The 17,314-nt window shown below is 50.6% G+C and overlaps 1 protein-coding gene across 4 annotated transcripts in view; it reads right to left on the bottom strand.

Annotated features, from left to right (window-relative positions):
• Positions 1-17,314, bottom strand: part of HIVEP3 (human immunodeficiency virus type I enhancer binding protein 3) — a 500,899-nt gene that overhangs the window by 111,793 nt on the left and 371,792 nt on the right. The window contains exon 1 of one of the 4 annotated variants that reach the window (XM_029229091.1): positions 17,180-17,291. The exons of the other annotated variants lie outside the window; for them this stretch is intronic. The gene's annotated coding sequence lies outside the window, so the exon portion shown is untranslated. Of the gene's footprint in view, positions 1-17,179; positions 17,292-17,314 lie in introns of those variants that run through there. 4 annotated transcript variants of the gene reach the window in all.

Here is a 17,314-nt window from a genome sequence, read left to right as displayed (position 1 = left end):
CTTCCTTATTTAAAAAAAAAACAAACAGAGTACCACGTGTCTTTCTCTGCTCCTCCTGAAAGCCAGGATGGATCTCTCACTCAGGAAATATGTTAGATGGTCTTTTTTCTTTTTTTTTCAAGAATAATTTAAATCTTTATAATTAAGTTTTGAACTTATTGCAACTCTACAATGCATTCTTTTTTTAAAAAACATCTTTATTGGAGTATAATTGCTTTACAATGTTGTGTTAGTTTCTGCTTTTAAAAGTGAATCAGCTATATATATACATATATCCCCATATCTCCTCCCTCTTGCATCTCCCTCCCACCCTCCCTATCCCTCCCCTCTAGGTGGTCACAAAGCACCGAGCTGATCTCCCTGTGCTATGCGGCTGCTTCCCACTAGCTATCTATTTTACATTTGGTAGTGTATATATGTCCATGCCACTGTCTCACTTCGTCCCAGCTTCCCCTTCCCCTTCCCGTGTCCTCAAGTCCATTCTCTACATCTGCGTCTTTATTCCTGTCCTGACCCTAGGTTCTTCAGAACCTTCTTTTTTTTAGATTCCATATATATGTGTTAGCATACAGTATTTGTTTTTCTCTTCCTGACTTACTTCACTCTGAATGACAGACTCCAGGTCCATCCACCTCACTACAAATAACTCAATTTCGTTTCTTTTTATGGCTGAGTAATATTCCATTGTATACATGTGCCACATCTTCTTTATCTATTCAGTTAAATGGCCTTTTGATTCTGGAAGGAATGCCCTCATTTGGTGGCAATTTCTGTGTCCTCATAAAACAGAGACTTAAAATGCCCCTGCACACATGGGACCTTCTTTTCAAATTTAACAGTTGGGTGAGATAGGTCTTTCTCACTCTTGTCTTACAGATAAAGTGAGGCTCAGGGAGGTGAGGGGCTTGTTAAAGTCCCCCAACTAGTATGTGGGAGGGGTGCTGCTGGCCCCCAGGACATCACACCACGGCTGCCCAGGAGCTGGCCTTGCCTGACAGACAGGCAAGCAACACCCACCTCCCCGTGCTTTTCCATGCGCTTTCTCCATGCCTGTGGAAACATCCGGAGATGCGCGGGGTGCAAAGCCATGCAGTGCGCTGGTGGCAGGGAGACACCTAATTCCTAGAAGCCAGACTCCTTCCAGGCCCACCATTCTAGAAAACAGGTGATGCCGAGAGCTGGGCTTTGTCCAGGCAGAGAAGCTTTTATTTCTGAAGATTCCAGCCTATTCTGCCATCACAGGACTCCTTGCCTTTGAACCCTGTCCAGGACAACAGGCGCTCTGCCCCCCAAGAGAGGGCAATGCCTCATTCCTCCTGGTCTCCCAGGCCCTTCTGGCTGCAGGGCTCCTCCTCTGAGACTCCCAGTGAGGGCTGACTGCATGTGATCTGACTATCAAACAGGGAGGGAAAGAAGGTGAGGGCCCAGAGCCCTGGAGAAGGAGGAACGAGGGCTGCAATTCTGGGCCCTCCTTCCAGCCTGTTGTTTTAAACACAATGATGGTGGTTAAAACCAGTACTCATGATTTTGTACTGGTACTTTAAGGATATACTAGTCCTGTCTTCCAAATTATACTGTAACCTCCTTAATGGAGGCCCCACGATAGGACTGCTACATGCACTTGTGCAGTGCACAACCTGCACAACCATTCACAGCCCATGACTTCCAACCCCTGGATAGCATTCATCATCGTTGTAATCAAAGAACGAACTGCCTCATTACTTATTCTTTCCTCACAGAATATAAATTCTCAGGGGAGGACCAGACCCTGCTTGCCTTGTTCCCAAACTGAAGCCCAGTCCCTAGCACACTATTAACACAGAATAAACACTCCATAAATATATGCTGGAGTAATAAAGTCATTCAGCCACTCACTCATGCATTTAATTGGAAGAAGAGCGGACCTGTCCTGGAGCTGAAGGGGAGAGACCTGGGTTCTGGTCCCAGCTCTACCGCCAGCCCCCGCATGTGCCCTGGAGCAAGGCATTCCACTCTCTAGGCCTCAGTTTCCTCGTCTATTAAGGGAGTGTGGGGTTAGACTTCCCTACCACGTTTGCGTGACGCTGAGGGGGAGGACCTCCTGAAATTTTGCACCCTGGGCACCTCACTCGCCTCACCCACATCCCAGCCCTGGTTCTCCGCATTTTCTCTAGGCTTCCCCAGGTCTAGGCATGCGGGAAGTGTCTAAAACAAGGGGAGAAGGGCTCCAGGCAGGGTGGTGACATATGCCACAGTGGGAAGAGGAGCTATTACTTCTGGACTCAGCTCTGGGAGAGAAAAGTAACACTGACAGCCATGCTCACCGGGACAGCAGTGTTGTCAAAGGCTTTCACACCAATCCTGTTTCCCTCCAGCCTCTCCATGAGGAAGGAGGGACGTGATCAGCTGAGGGCTGGAGTTACCGGGTGTCACAGCCAGGATCGAACCCCAGGCACCCTGTGTTCAAGTCCAGGCCCTTTCAGCACACAGCACAGAGCGTGGCTCCGACCAGTTGGGAGCACGACCAACTTCGACAGGAAGAAGTCACTAATTCTTCCCCTAGGTTCTGGCAATGCCCAGCGAGTGGCTGGTGGGGGGGGAGGGGTGTGGGAGTAGGGGCAGCAGCGCGCTGGTGGCTAAAGCAGACAACGCAAGGTCCCCAAGTGACAAGCCCCAGGAGTGGCACCAAGTGTCAGAGGAATGAGAAGTCACTTAGAGGGGACAGGACAGGGAGCCTGGAGGAAAAAGAGGGGACAGTCACTTGGCCACTCAGAGAGCAAGCTGGCCAGAGGGGACCCGTGTCCAGAGTGAGGCAACAGGCAATGATCAGACCTCAGGAAAACAAAAGATCGTGGCTGCAGCTTTCCTCTCTGCGGACCTCTCCCCATGATAGTCTCAGCCTCCCCAGTCACTGCCTGCTGCTGTAACATACAACCATCAAACGCAGTGGCTTAAAACAATGCAAACGCCTTCTCTTACAGTTCTGGAGGTCACAAGTCCGAAACGGGTCACTGGGCAATAATCAAGGTGCTGGCAGGGTTCTGTTTCTTCTGGAGGTTCTAGGGAGAGTCCATTTCCTCACCATTTCCAGCTTCTTGGGGCTGCCTGCATTCCTGGGCTCACGGCCCCCTCCTCCATCCTCAAAGCCAGCCATGGCAGTGGAGCCTCCCTCACATCACATCCCTGACACTGAGTCTCCTTCCCCTTCCACATCTAAAGCTCTTTGTGATTGCACGGGGCTCAAGTGGACAATCCAGGATAATCTCCCTATTTAAAAGTCAGCCAGGGACTTCCCTGCTGGCACAGCGGTTAAGGATCTGCCTGCCAATGCAGGAGACATGGGTTCGAGCCCTGGTCCGGGAAGATCCCACATGCCGCGGAGCAACTAAGCCCATGTGCCACAACTACTGAGCCTGTGCTCTAGAGCCCATGAGCCACAACTACTGAGCCCGCATGCCACAACTACTGAAGCCCGCATGCCTGGAGCCCATGCCCCGCAACAAGAGAAGCCACTGCAATGAGAAGCCCGCACACCACAACGAAGAGTAGCCCCCGCTCGCTGCAACTAGAGAAAGCCCGCGTGCAGCAACAAAGACCCAACACAGCCAAAAATAAATAAATAAATTTATTAAAAAAAAAATTCAGCTAATTAGCAACCATAATTCCGCCTGCAATCTTAATTCCTCTTGGCCATGTAATGTATTCACAGGTTCTAGGAATGGGGATGGGGACGTCTTCTGAAGGCCGTTTTTCTGCCTGCCTACCACGCTGAACAGACACATCTCCCCCAAATACAGACCCAGGAGAAAGGCAGCCCAGGCAGAGAGAGAAGGAGATGGGGGCGGGGAGGGGTGGGAGCGGGGCGGGCAGACACACACTCTCACCCTGCCAGCAGCAGCGGCGGCAGCTTCCTGGCTGGCTGCTTAGTGTCCATCACTCTTGAAAAACTCGTCATGTTTCCACACTGAACTGGGCACGTGCAGTTTCCACAGTGACTGCAGGAGCAGAGCCAGAAATAGTCCCACTGAGATGGAAAACATCCCCTCCTCGGTGCCACTCACTCTCTCACTCTCACTGTCCCCAACCCTGTGGCACTGTGGGCACGGGAGGTTCCAGCAGGTCCCTGCAGTGTCCCAACCTTTCCTTCTCTGACCTCTCGCCACCAGCACTGGGAACCACCGGGCACCCCCGTGGGCTTGAAGCCTGTGATACTCTGATCCTGCCCCGTCCTTGGGCCTCTGGGATGTGACTGGGCCCTGCCCTGAGGTAGCAGGTCTCACAGAAGGAACCAGACAGAGGCCCACTCACAGCAGCTCAGCTGCTCTCCGCCCTGCCTCTGCTCCAGGTGAGCCCTGCCAGCCTCTTCTGAATTCCCACTCTGGGACTCCCACCTGGGAATCTTGGTCGAAACCATGCCCCTCACTCCACCAGGGAGTTTCTCTCTTAGAAGATCCCACCCCCTGCAGGGGCTAAAAAATTTGTTGAAATATATAGACCCATAAATATCTGGGCCTCACCGTCCACAGCACTCACTCATACGACATGGTGTTTCTAGGGCCCTGGGAAATCTCTGCCTTGACTGTTAACTTCTCATGTTTTACATCCTATCCCATCAAAGGAAAACAAGAGTCACCATACCTTCTGTTGATACATGCGAGGCACTGTGCTAAGTATTTTGCATGCACTAGTTCATTTCATCCTCACCTCAATTGCTATGGTCCCCATTTCACAGGGAAGAAACTGAGACTCAAAGAAGGGAAACAACTTGCCAGGCTCACACAGCCGGGAGTCCGAGGTGCCAGACCCCAAGGCTAGGCTGTAGCCACCTGTCATGTTGGGGGGCGGGGTGGCCGGAGGACGCACACAGATGACCCATGCTAATGCTAAATGAGATGTTCCAAATTGCCTCCTGGAAAGCTCTGAACCAGTCCAGGCATCTCCAGTTTTGTCTCTCTGTACATACTGTACAAGATTTTATTGGGGCCACAAAGAAGTGAGAACTTTCCAAAGAAGTTTGGAAATCACCAACCGTAGCCAACCCTATCCTGTACTGGCGACAAGCCCGAGGCTCAGGAATAGATGTGACTCACCCAGCAGCAGGGCAGGCCTCCGTGCCGGAACTGGAGAGCTCTGCCCATTTCTCCTGGTCCTCGAGGGAACAACCATTTTCCACCATTCAGCCCTCTGCGTCTCTTGGCACAGAATTTAGAACCAGATGTGGTGTGAGTCGTGGCCCCTGCTTTGACAGCGCTGCAGACTTGCCGGCTTGGCGGTGGGAACGTGGTCTCCGTGTCCTCGTCTGTGAAGCAGGGTGTGTGTGGATGCACAAGGGCAGGCACAGGCCTGCTGTGAATCCACTGGGATGGAGAACAACAGCTCTCAGCCCTGAGCCACTGCGACCAGAGACAGCAAAAGCTCTACACTGAGAACCGAAAGGCTCACGCCAAGTCCCAGCTTTGATGCTTGCCACTGTGTGGATCCTGAGCCACCCGTTTGACTTCTCTGAGGCTTTTTCTTGGAGATTAAAATGTCTCCGTAAGGGGTCCGTATGAGTTTGAAATGAGGCAACACTTGGAATTTCTGGAGGCACTAGCATCCCCTCAGGGGTGGAATCCAGACTGATGCTACAACTGTGGGTAGGGCCCAGGAATATGCATTATCCGCCCCTCCCCCCCACCCCGCCCCAGAATTCCATTGCAGGTTGTCAACAGACCACACTTTGAGAAATCACTCTAGAAAACGCTCAGTATGTGTTTGTAAAAGAGACGAATCCGTGAACATCTGTTTAGCTGCACATGGCTGCTGGAAGACATGGGCTGAAGGAAATAAGTAATTTTCTCCAAATACACTTCCTGTGAAGCCCAAACGGTGGGAACTGGGTTGAGGTTTCTAGGACTGGGAGGATGATGCAATAACAGCTCCCTTCCCAGGGGAGCAGACATGAACTCTGCCTGTCAGACTGGGAGAGACCTGGCTGGAAGGTCATGCCCCGGGCCTCAAGGTCAAACATTGGGTGGGGTGTTCCAGGGAGCCCCCTGGGGACTAGTTCCAGAACCTGTTCTCTTCGGCATCTCCATGCGGACAAGAAAAAAAAGAACTGAAAATATGCTCATTAAATCTGCATCTGGCACCCAATTTGGCAGGGTTGCCAAAATTCTGTAAGACTAGAATTAAATTAGCAAATTGGAAGTGAAATGATTTTAAGCAGACATGATGGAATTCATCAAAGCCAGGTGGAAGCTCGTGGGGGAAGGGACCCAGGAAAGCCCACACACCCGCCAGGGAGTGGGAAAGCCTGGCCGTGAGCGGCAACAGAAAAGAAACAAAAGCAGTGAGCAGACCTGACCCAAATGATAAGATTCACCCTTGGAATGTGCTTGGTGACAAAGCCGGCCCCACGCTGGGAGGTGCTGAGAGGCTCCTTCTGGGAGACAGGAGGTGTGGCCGGCAGCAACCAGCGAAGGAAGGCAGCCTTTTTACACGGAGACCAAGAAGAAAGGACCCAGGGAACGGCTGGGAAATGAAACAGGGTGGGTTCCCCAGACCAGGGGCTCCATGAGGGCAGGCACTGGCGTGGTGCACACAGCGCCTGGTGTGCTGTCCAGTTTGTGATCACCATTGCGTGTTTACTGAGCTCGCGGTCTGGGGAAGACACCGGGATGGACTCAGAGGGGCAGGGTGGCCCAGAGTCTATGGAGGGAGGGCCAGGAGGACAGAAGCGTTTATTGGGGACTTAGTAATCATCAGGCACTGTGTTAAGATGTTTGCCAAAAGCATGATCTCATTTCATCTTCTCAGTAATCCTGTGAGAAGGATTAGTCTTTGCTCTTCCTTTTCTTGGGCTTTCTTTTTTGTTTTCTTTGTTTAAAAATATATTTTTTAAAAACTACAGAAGTATGTAAAGGAAAATGTGGACCAGTCCCCCTTCACCCTCCCAATTTCTACTCCTCAGGTGAAACTACCACTAACAGTTCCCTGGTATTTCCCCATGCTCTTTCCATGAACACAGAAACACATCTACACGTGCACACACATATATAACTGTTTGTTTCTGTATAAAAATGGGATCAGAGTAAACATATCGCACAGAAACCATTTTCCAGTTAAAAGCATGTTGTAGATGTCCTCCCATGTCAGGACCTATAGGTTCACTTCTTTCTTTTTAAAATGGCCGTAAAGTATTCCACAGTACAAATTCACCATAATTTTCTAAAGCGCTGTCCCTGCTATATATTGAGGTCATTTTGAAGCTTTCTCAACTGCAAACAACACTGCAAGGTAACACCCTTATATGTGTGTGTGTGTGTGTGTGTGTGTGTGTATCTTTGTGTACATGTGTGTTTCCACAGCTGGTGAATTTCAGGATCAGGGCAGGTATGTGCCTTTATCATTTTCATTGATACCAATTTAGGCTCACAAGTCTCCCTGACCCTCGCCAGCACTAGACTGTCTCTATTTTTTCACATTTTTGCCATCTATAAGCATTTTTATTTATCATCCTTTGTTTTTTAGTACCTAGAGCATTAGTCATATGTTTATGAGCCATTTTCACTTCTCTGAACTACCTGTTTACATCTTTGCACACTTTTTTCAACTCGGTTGTTTTTTTAGTTGGTTGATGGAATTCTCATCCTAAGAATAATAACAGGTAGCCTTCTATGCAGGAGGCACTGCTCTAGGCTCTCCGCAAGTTTCACAGCATTGAATCAAAACCCCAAGAGGGAAGTGGGAGCGTCAATCCATGTTTATGGCCGAGGAAAGAGAGGCTTGGAGACTTCAAATGACATCTGAGGTCGCACGTCTCTGATGGGGGACAGGCCAGAGTCTGAGGGCCTCGCTGAATGAACCGTTTCATCCTCAAATGAGATATCTGAAAAGCTCCCTCTCCCCAACATCTAACCTATAAAGAAAATTCCTTCCTTAAATTGTCCCTCTTTCTGTTACTTATCCTTTACTTTACTTGTGGAGTCTAAGTACATATTGATATAATATGCCAGGTAGGAAACTGAAGTTCAGTTCCTAACAGAGGCAATCACAAAATGGAATTGGACCCTGTACCTTAGACGGGACACGGACGTGTTGGGAACATGCCTGGAGGAGTGAGAAGCAGGATTTGGGTGGGGGCAGAATTTACACATGGGGGTAAAGAGTCAGGGGACGTGGAAGCTGCGGTGGGACCCCAGCTGGGAAGGGGCTGGCAGGCAGTTTCCAAAGGTCAGGTCGGCAGTTTTCAGGACTCTCCCCTGGGGGCAACATGGGGTGAGAAAGTCTGGTACCAGGGAGTGGGGTGAGGATTAGCTTAGCTAGAAATCATCATGTAGTCAAAGAGCGATCTCACCTAGCCTGGCATGTCCAATGACCTGGCACTGGGAGCAGTAAGGATGCTCGTCTTACAGGGTGACAAACACACCTGTGTATGTGGAAGTGCTGGGGATCCCTTGTGTGAAAACCACACCTGACAGAGGCGGAATTTGGGGCTTCAGTGGCAATTTTAATGAGGTTCTTTTTTAGCTCCCAAAATACCAATGTCGCACGTGGGTTTCTGGGTTAGAGACCCACCACCGAGCTGTCACATGGCTTGGCTACCCTCATCTCAGGGAACACACGCAGTACTTCAGTCTCCCTTGGACACAGTACACAACGGAGGGGGAAGGATCATCTGCATGCCATTTGCCATTTTTCTTCTGAGAAAAGGGCAGTCAAGTCAACAAAATAGGAAAAAAATATGTGGGAAACTGACTTGCTAAAACGAACATGCAGAAACAAGTTTTAGAGTCACAATTCAGCATTCATTTTGGGGTGGTTTTTTTTCAGCTTTGACCTCAGATAACTTTAGTGTTTCCCAAAATGTTTCTGTATAGCACTCTAGTTCAGCGATCTTATATATGTATACATCTTCCTTATACAGACACACACACACGTATATAAAATCTATTCCTTACATGTACATATATAAGTATATATATAAAACCGTATGTGTATATATATGAGTGTTCTGATCAATCAAGCTTGGAAAACTGCACACAGAGCACTTTTATTTTCTCCCTGTAACACATCTTTCCATCCATGGCACTTGTGTTCTAGAAAACACACTATGGGAAATGCCGGACTTCTTTATTTCACAAGATCAGAGCCTGCTTAAAATAAAGTCTATCTTGGAGTGGCTGCCCTACTCTTTTAAACATTAGATACTTTCTAACAGACTCGTGGTGATGGTTTCCTGTCCCTTTGAGCATCTTCTGCCTGTCCTATATTTCAGGGCTACACCAACCAAATGCCCACATGCCAAGGAACAAGCCCTCTGGAAACCGTTAGGAGGCCAGGTCACCCAGACAGGCTAAGCTGTGTCTCCCGGGCAGTTACACAGTGAGGTTGGACCGATCACTTGCTCTGGACTCAGTGGTTTTCAGCTGGAGGGACTGATCCCCAGCCCGCTTGCTTTGTGAGCAGGAAATCACGGCAAGGAAGCCCTTGACCCTGCTCTCTTTCCTTCATTCCAGGAGACACCGTTCCCTGGCCCTGATGTTTTCTACCATAAGAGAAAACCGGCGTTACACCTTCCCTCTCTGATTCTGTTCTCACCACCTCCCGCCACTCTTTCACTGCCATTAGTCACCCCGATTCATAGAGTCACATGAGGCAGCCCTACAAATAAAACTAGGTTTCCATCTGTCTGCTACAGCATCAAGTGAGAATGAGTTGGTGACCTTTCATCACATATAAAGGGCATACTTGGTATAGCCTAAAATATAGGTTATACGGTATATGAGAAGTTCACCTGGGGGCAGCCTCCGGGGGAGATACCTCCTCCATTCCTCTTCCAGCGTGGTTACAGGCATTGGTTTATAATTTTGCTCCTTCTCACACAGGCAACTCTAGGGATGACTAGTAGCAGCAGGGATTCAATTACTTGATGACCCATCATGGCTCTCCTCATTAACCTGAGGAGGCTGGCGAGTCAGAGTGTATGTGGATTTGTTCATTTATTTTTGGATAAATTTTTCACTTTGGAACAATCCTATATTGACAGAAAAATTGCAAAGATAGAAGAGAGTTCCCATACACCCTTCACCCAACTTCCTTTAACATTAACACCTTCCATATCCAAGGTACTTCTGTCAAGTGGAAACTGACACTCATACATGAACTCAACTACAGACTTTATTCATATTTTCACCAGTTTTTCCACTAACGTCCATTTTCTGTTCCAGGATCCCATTCAGGATCCCATATTGCATTTAGTCATCATATCCTCTTAGTCTACGGTTTTATTTTTGTTTTCAAAAACATAAATATCACCGTCTGCTTCACGCAAGGTGGTATGCTGGGTGCCCAGCTGCCCCGCAGGGAGAAACACACATCTGATGGGCGGCAGAGTCTGGGTTTGAATGTCCACTTTGTCCCTCACTTGGGATATGGTCCTGGGCTTGTCACTCCATATACAGAGTTCTCAGGTTCCACATCTGCAACATGGAGATGATACCTTTACCTTGTTAGAGGACTGAAGAAGACAGTCTATGTGGACAGGCGTTTTGAAGGCTTAAAGACCCATTCACTTAGAGCCGTATCCAGCTCACTGTTATTATCATTAACGCGGGTGTAACGACGATCATGGATTAGACCTGGTATCCTGTATCTAAAGCAGGATGGCCCAGAGACTGAGCTGCCTGACTGAGCTGACCATTTCGGCCTCAAATGACATCTTTCCATAGGCTCTCAGGTACACCGTAGAGAAAGACAACTCTACTTAAATTAGTGTATTCATTTCTATACTTCCTTCAAGGCTCTGCTCAAATGTCACCTTAGTGATAACTTCTCCGACCATCCTACATACAAGAGCCCCCGTATCTTTCCCCTGGCACTCTCTGAACTTCTTACCCTACTTGCTTCTCCTCCATGGCACTTAACCCATTTGACGTATTACACATTTATGAGCTCCTTTGTTCACGGTATGCCTCCCTCTGCTAGTCTATAAACTCCAGGAGAGCACTGACTGTTGTCTGTTTTGTTCACTGCTGCATCCCTGTGCCTAGGACTTGGGAAGTATTCAACAGACGTTCGGTAAACGACTGGATTCCCAGGGTCACTCTGCAATCTCTTGCCTCCATCCCGACGATCTGAAAGCAAACTCTTCCCATCCAAACACACTATTGAATTCAAATGAGAGAAAAGCTACTTGTGAAGCAGGTGGCTTTGAGCCTTCTGGGTCTTCTTTAAGGGAGAAAAAAGGAGTGATGCCCTTCTTTTAATTTAATCTCATGTTATTAATGTCCCTTCATCTGCCTCCCCTCCCATGAGCAGCTCTGCCAATTAGAAACCAGTGTCTGTCTGCTGGCTTCTCCACACTATCAATTCCAGTAGAGCCCAGGCTAGAAAAAACCGGTGAAACCCCCATACCCCACCAGCCCACTCCATTATTGAGGCTACTCAGTGTGCACATCAAAGGCCCATGGGCCTCTCAGGGCAGGAAGATGCCAGGGGATCTGGAAGACTGGCCTCAGTGAGGACACTGAGATTCAGAGAGGGGAGGGAACTGGCAACCGACACACAGTGACCTGGTGGCAGGTCCTGGACAGAACCCAGGACTCCTGGCTCTGCATCCTGGCCCTGATTCCTCTTGGGCTGGAACCACCTCCCCAGGCCCACTTTTCACCAAGGGAGATGTGCTTATTTCCTTGAGCTCCGGGCGGGCTGTCTGCCTGCCCCTGCCCGTTCCCGGGGACCTGATCATCTTGGGCAGCAGTGGGTAGAGGTCACGTTCCAAAAGCAGCAAAGCACAGGACAGTAAAGAGCCAGACAGAAAGGAAATGGGGGTCACGTTGACTGACAGCCAGGTACTCTTTATCATCATCTCACCTCACACTCACAGTGCCCTACAACAAAGGTGCCATAACCACGTTAGATAAGCGAAAAGGAAACGCAGAGAAGTTGAAAAATGCAGCGACTCACGCGGCAAGTACCTGGCAGAGCCAGAAGCAGAGTGGAGTTCCTCCCGGTTCCGAAGCCCTGTCCTCTGCCCGCCTTTTCTAGTAGAGACTCTAAAACCTCGACAGCACTCCAGAAAGGGGTGGGGCCTCAAAACACCAAGATCTGCCTCTGGTGAAGTAGCCAGAACAATCCCATTCTAGAGATGAGGAAACTGACATCTGGAGAGGAAATGCAACTTGTCTACGCCACATGGCTCGTGAGTGGTTGGATTGGCTAGACTCTGAATTTCGCGAGGACACAGGCGCACTCCTAGTGCTTAGCCCCGTGCTGAGCTCACGGAAGGACTCCACCCACTGCCGAAGAATAAATGAATGAATGACAGAGTAGGTTAGAAGTGCAACGTCCTGTGACGCCCACGAGCCCACGCGCTTGCTTCTCAACTGCCTCCACACAGTGACCTCAGGCACGGGAGACCAGGCTGACGTAGGTGAGCACAGCCCGAACTCAACACTGACCTTCAAACCCCACGTCCCCGCCTCTGAGCCCATGGATCTGTCAGAGGTGTGGAGAGTGAGGCTGGCCCTGGTTCCCACGCAGCCCGCGGCTCCCCACCAGAGCCGGAGCTGAGCAACAAAGAGGTGTGGGAAGATGGCGGAGCAGGTAATTCTTTGACCCAAGGACTGGTGTTTACAATATGGAGTGGACTCTCTTCTCAAAAGTCTGGTGTTTGGAGCAAATTGGTCTATTTTTATTGAACCCTTTAGTAGCAACCAGTTCACAAATACTGCAGTTGTTTTTATTATTATAATTCATTTTTCATAATAATAACTGAAACTATTGTTTCCTGTTCACCTACTACATGTCAGGCACAGATATCTCATAAGATATCTGACATAGATGGTCTCCTGTAATCCACCCAGCCACCCTGTAGGGAAGAGTGAGCATTCCATATTACAGATGAGGAAACTGAGGCTTGGGAGAGGTAAAGGAACTTGGCCAAGGTACATGCTAGAAAGCAGGAGATGCAAACTCAGGCTTATGGGGCTCCACAGCTCATGCTCCTTCCACATGGCTGATGTGAGCTGGGGACAAAGGGGTCAGAGCCACAGCTAAGGAGGCAGATGGAGGGCCTGCCAGACTTCCCAGGCATCCAGCTGGCCAGGCTTCTCATCCACAGGCTGGACTTTCAGCACCAGGGGGCTTCTCCACATGCCTAGATGCCATCCCTAGAAGCTCTGAATCAGACAGTGGGGGTAGAACTAGGAACTCTTCCGTTACAAGCCCTCAGGTGACAGGAAAGGGCACTCTTGGTTAAACCACTGCTCTCAACTCTCCTCAGGAGGTCATTCTTTCACATCTACACGCTCTTCCAGAAGGTTCCAACATGTTTAAGATATTTGTTGAATGCTTTACAAAGGATATCATGCCTCAGAACCCGAGACCTTAACAATTTTAGGATTCTCAACAAAACAACAATAATTCTGATCATCTACAGATGGGGTGTGAAGGTCTGTCTTTATTAACCATGACAATTATTCCCAAACAGCGTGATGTTTATGAAAAGGACTTGGGAGCCCAAAGTCCTGGGTTAGTCCTTTACTAGCTGTGCAACCTTAGGCAAATCAATTCAACTCTGGGCTGGGAAGAATGAAGATATAGGAGTGGACCAGAAAAGCCACAGTGCTCTTAGCTCTGGGTTCCTCATCTGTAAAGTGGGAACCAACAGCTACCAAGTGCCTACGACAGCATGCCAGGCCCTGACACGCTGATTCTCACTTCACAGCCCCAGGGCTTCAGGAAGTAGGCTCTCCCACGTACTGCTCTGCAGCTGAGGAAGCAGGGGTTCGGGGGTGCAGCGGCTTGGGGTGAGCCTGCAGCAGCATGTGGCGGCATCTGAGGTCTCTCTGCCCACCGCCACCATCCCCCCCTTCTTAACCCTCCCCCACTTGGCAGATGAGTCCCCAGGAGACAGTGCTCTGCAGCCCATCAGGAACCACACAAATGTATGACATCATGGTTATTAATAATGGAAGCGGCACAACTAATCCACGATCCCTCCAGATGGACCACCTGAACTGTTGTGAACCTCCTGCACACAGAGCATCAGATGCTATTATGGCAGAGCTGGGAGGGGTCTTAGGAGCCCAACCCTTTCCTCATTTATAGAGGTGGGGGGGGTGGACAAGATGGGAAGGCAGCCCTCTTAGATAGCCGAGGCAGCCCTACACCCCAAAGCCCGGGATGCACCAAGTCTGGTTTTGTGATTGTACCACGAAGACAATCAGGTCCCAGACCAGACACCAGCCTATGCCCCCTTCAAAGGTGCTGGTAAGGGAATCAGCAGTGGCCGCAAGTGTGGCCTCTCCATGGACCCTCAGTCCTGCTCCTTCATGCGGTGGGGCCTTTGTACCTGCTGTTCTTCTGCCTGGAATACTCCTTTCCCAGATCTTGGCACGGCTATCACTTTTTTTATGGTTCAGGTCTCAGGATAAATGTCAGCTCCTCTGAGAGGATGCCCTAGGGCCGTCTTCGGGCCCCCCCCCCGCCCCGTTCCTCCCTGACACTCTCCATCACACTGCCTTGTTGGAGTCTCTTCATGGTGTGTATCACCAGTGAGCATTACCTTGTCCATTACGATTCGTTCTCTCTTCCCACTGGAATGCAAGCATTGCCTTAAAAAGGTGCCTAGGTTCCAGTAGGCACTCAGCAAACATGCTCAGCGAATCCACCTGGATGTCTGCCTGGGTCACGGGCATCCTAGCAGCCAGTAGTCCCTCGCTCGCTCACTCACTCACTCATTCAATAAATGCTTATTGAACGTCTCCTCTGTGCCAGGCGTGCTCCTAGGAGCTGGGGATTCCAATCCAACTAATGAGACCAAGCCCTTGCCCTAACCGAGCTTTGAGAGTTGATTAAAACGAAACAATAGAAGCCAGAGCTGTTTCAGTCATATCATGTGTGACCAGACAATAGCTGACGGAAAAAAGGTGGGGGGATAAGTATGGCAGAAAATGAGAGAAATGGGAAAACACTGGGGAAATGCAAACATCAGATTGGCCCTGCCAGGGCCTCCAACGTGCTCAATACTCATCTTGGGGAGCTGGTGCCAGGCACACGCCCCCAGCTCTAGGGACGTGCCCATTGCCACTCGTGCCTCCTGGCTGCAGCCTGGAGCACACAGGATGGCTATGTGCGTGAGTGTGTACAGGAGTGGCTATGTGCATGTGCAGAGACAGGTGTGTGCATGTGTAGGAGTGTGTGTGCGGGTGTAGGGGCACAGGTGTGAATGAGTATACGGGGTCGAGTGTGTGAGCATGGGTGAGAGCGTAGGGAGATAGGGATTTGTGTTTGGAAGTGGACGTGTGAGTGTGTGTGTGTGGACTCTGGTGCCATTACTCTTCACCACAACCTCCACATCTGGTAGAACTTTACATACTAAAGTCTCCCTCCGCCCCCAACAAGTGACACAGAGTAGGTACCTGATCATCATTGAATCCATTTAAATCTCTATGTTTGCCAAATGTATTCTGCAGTGTCCACATAAAGCAGCAGAAGAGACCTGTCAACTTCTGGATGTAACCGAATGGGATGAGAGCACTGGATGAGGAGTCTGGGTTCCGGTCCCTGCTTGACCACTAACTACCGGGTGATCTTGGGCCACTGTTTAGCTGTGATCTCAGATAAGGAACTCAACTCCTCTGGGCCTCTGCTTACCCTTCATTCAAGAAGGCAAGTAGAACTTAGCAACTGGACGACATCACATCATGTCTATTGGTAGCTCCAGAAGCACTGTTTCCTGGGAGAACAAGCATGTGTAACCCGAAAAGGGCTACAGGGTCAACCAGGGAAATGCTGGGTTTGACAATGTTAAACGGGTTTTTTTTATTGCAGTACTTCTCAAAGCCTTTAATTTGCCAATATGGATTATGATTGGCCAGAAGGGTTATAGACAGCTTGCAGAATTTGCCAGACTTACTAGGATAGGGAAATCTTACTCGTGGCACAGCTTTCAGAACTCATGTTTCACAGAACATACTTTGGGGAATCTGCTAGCAGGCACACGGGACACTTGTTAATGCCCCCTTTCTTGCAGATGACAGAACAGAAGTGGCGTTCAGTCTCCCTAAATCACAGAGCAGAGCCATGGCAAACACCAGCCCAGAATCATCCAAACCACAGTAACTGGCATGTGCACAGGGCTCTATATCTACAGAACATTTTCACTTATATGATCTCAATTTTCCCTGACAACATTCCTCTGAGGACCCTCATCCCCATTTTCCAGATGATAAAATGCAGCCCGAAAGATATTAAGGAATCTGCCCAGAGCCACTAAATGATGGACCCATTACTTGCCTTTATCATTTTTCCCTATGACCTTGATCAAGTCGTCAATAACGACATACTATATTTTACAGATAAGCAACTGTAGCCACTTCACAGAACCCCCTGCCAGATGTCGAGGTGGACACACCTGCACCTGTTCTGCACCAGCCACCACTGCTGTCCGGGATCCCAAGCAGCCTGCACTGGTTGAGAGGGGAGGAGGGGAGGGTGCTCAGAGAAATGCCCATGGAGTGAGAGCCACTCTGGAAACACCCAGGCTGGGAGGCCCGTACTAGCTCCCTGCCAGTCGCCACACCCTCCTGACCATGCCAGGTACATCCCCCTTGGCTATATCCCCGGTGCCAGGTGCCACTCTGCAAGGGGGCAAGAGGAGCCAGATCGGTGCTAGTTTAACTCACTCCCAGTAAGCCCGGGGAGGAGCCCAAGGCCGGTCTGCTGTGACAGTCTGAAACTGCCACCGCCTCCAGGGGGAAGCGTGGCTAGGGCTGCCAAAGTCATTCGGCAGTTCCCACCGGGGTGCTTTGTCCCGCCTTGTCCGGCAGTGCGAGGCCCAGGAGGCGCGGCGGGGTGCGGGTCTGCTCGGGGCACAGGGGCCGAGTGAGGCTGTACCAGGCACGAGTGTACGAGAGAAGTGTGAACGCGGGAACGCTGGTGTCACCCCGGGGCGGTGACAGAAGTAGCGTCTGGGAAACGCAGGCGGAGAGCGCGTGCACCAGGCAACCCCAGGCTGCGGAGGAGTCCCGGAGGTCCGGGGAGTTGGCCCGACGCGCTCCTGCACGCGCGCCCGCGCCCAGCCCTCTCCCACCCGCCGCGCTCCGAAGGGTGCTCCCGCTGCCGGCCGGCAGGGCTGCTGGCGCGCTTGGCGGTGCCGGCTCCCTGCTGCCAGGCCGCGGCGGGGCGCGGGGCGCGGGCGCTCCCTGCTTACCTGCGGACGGCCGCGTCTCCGCGGCTCTGGGCTGGGCTGCGCCGGGCTGGTCTGGGCTGCGCGCCCTGCCTCCGCGCGGCTCAGCAGCGCCCGCTTGCTCGGCTCCGCCCGGCTCGGCTCCGCCCGGCGGTGCCC

The sequence above is a fragment of the Monodon monoceros genome, unplaced genomic scaffold (genome assembly GCF_005190385.1).
Source record: "Monodon monoceros isolate NGI ecotype Baffin Bay Population unplaced genomic scaffold, NGI_Narwhal_1 Super_Scaffold_18, whole genome shotgun sequence".
Classification (NCBI taxonomy): Eukaryota; Metazoa; Chordata; class Mammalia; order Artiodactyla; family Monodontidae; genus Monodon; species Monodon monoceros.
Note: the sequence above shows the minus strand (reverse complement) of the source record. Positions and strands in the feature narration are given on the sequence as shown.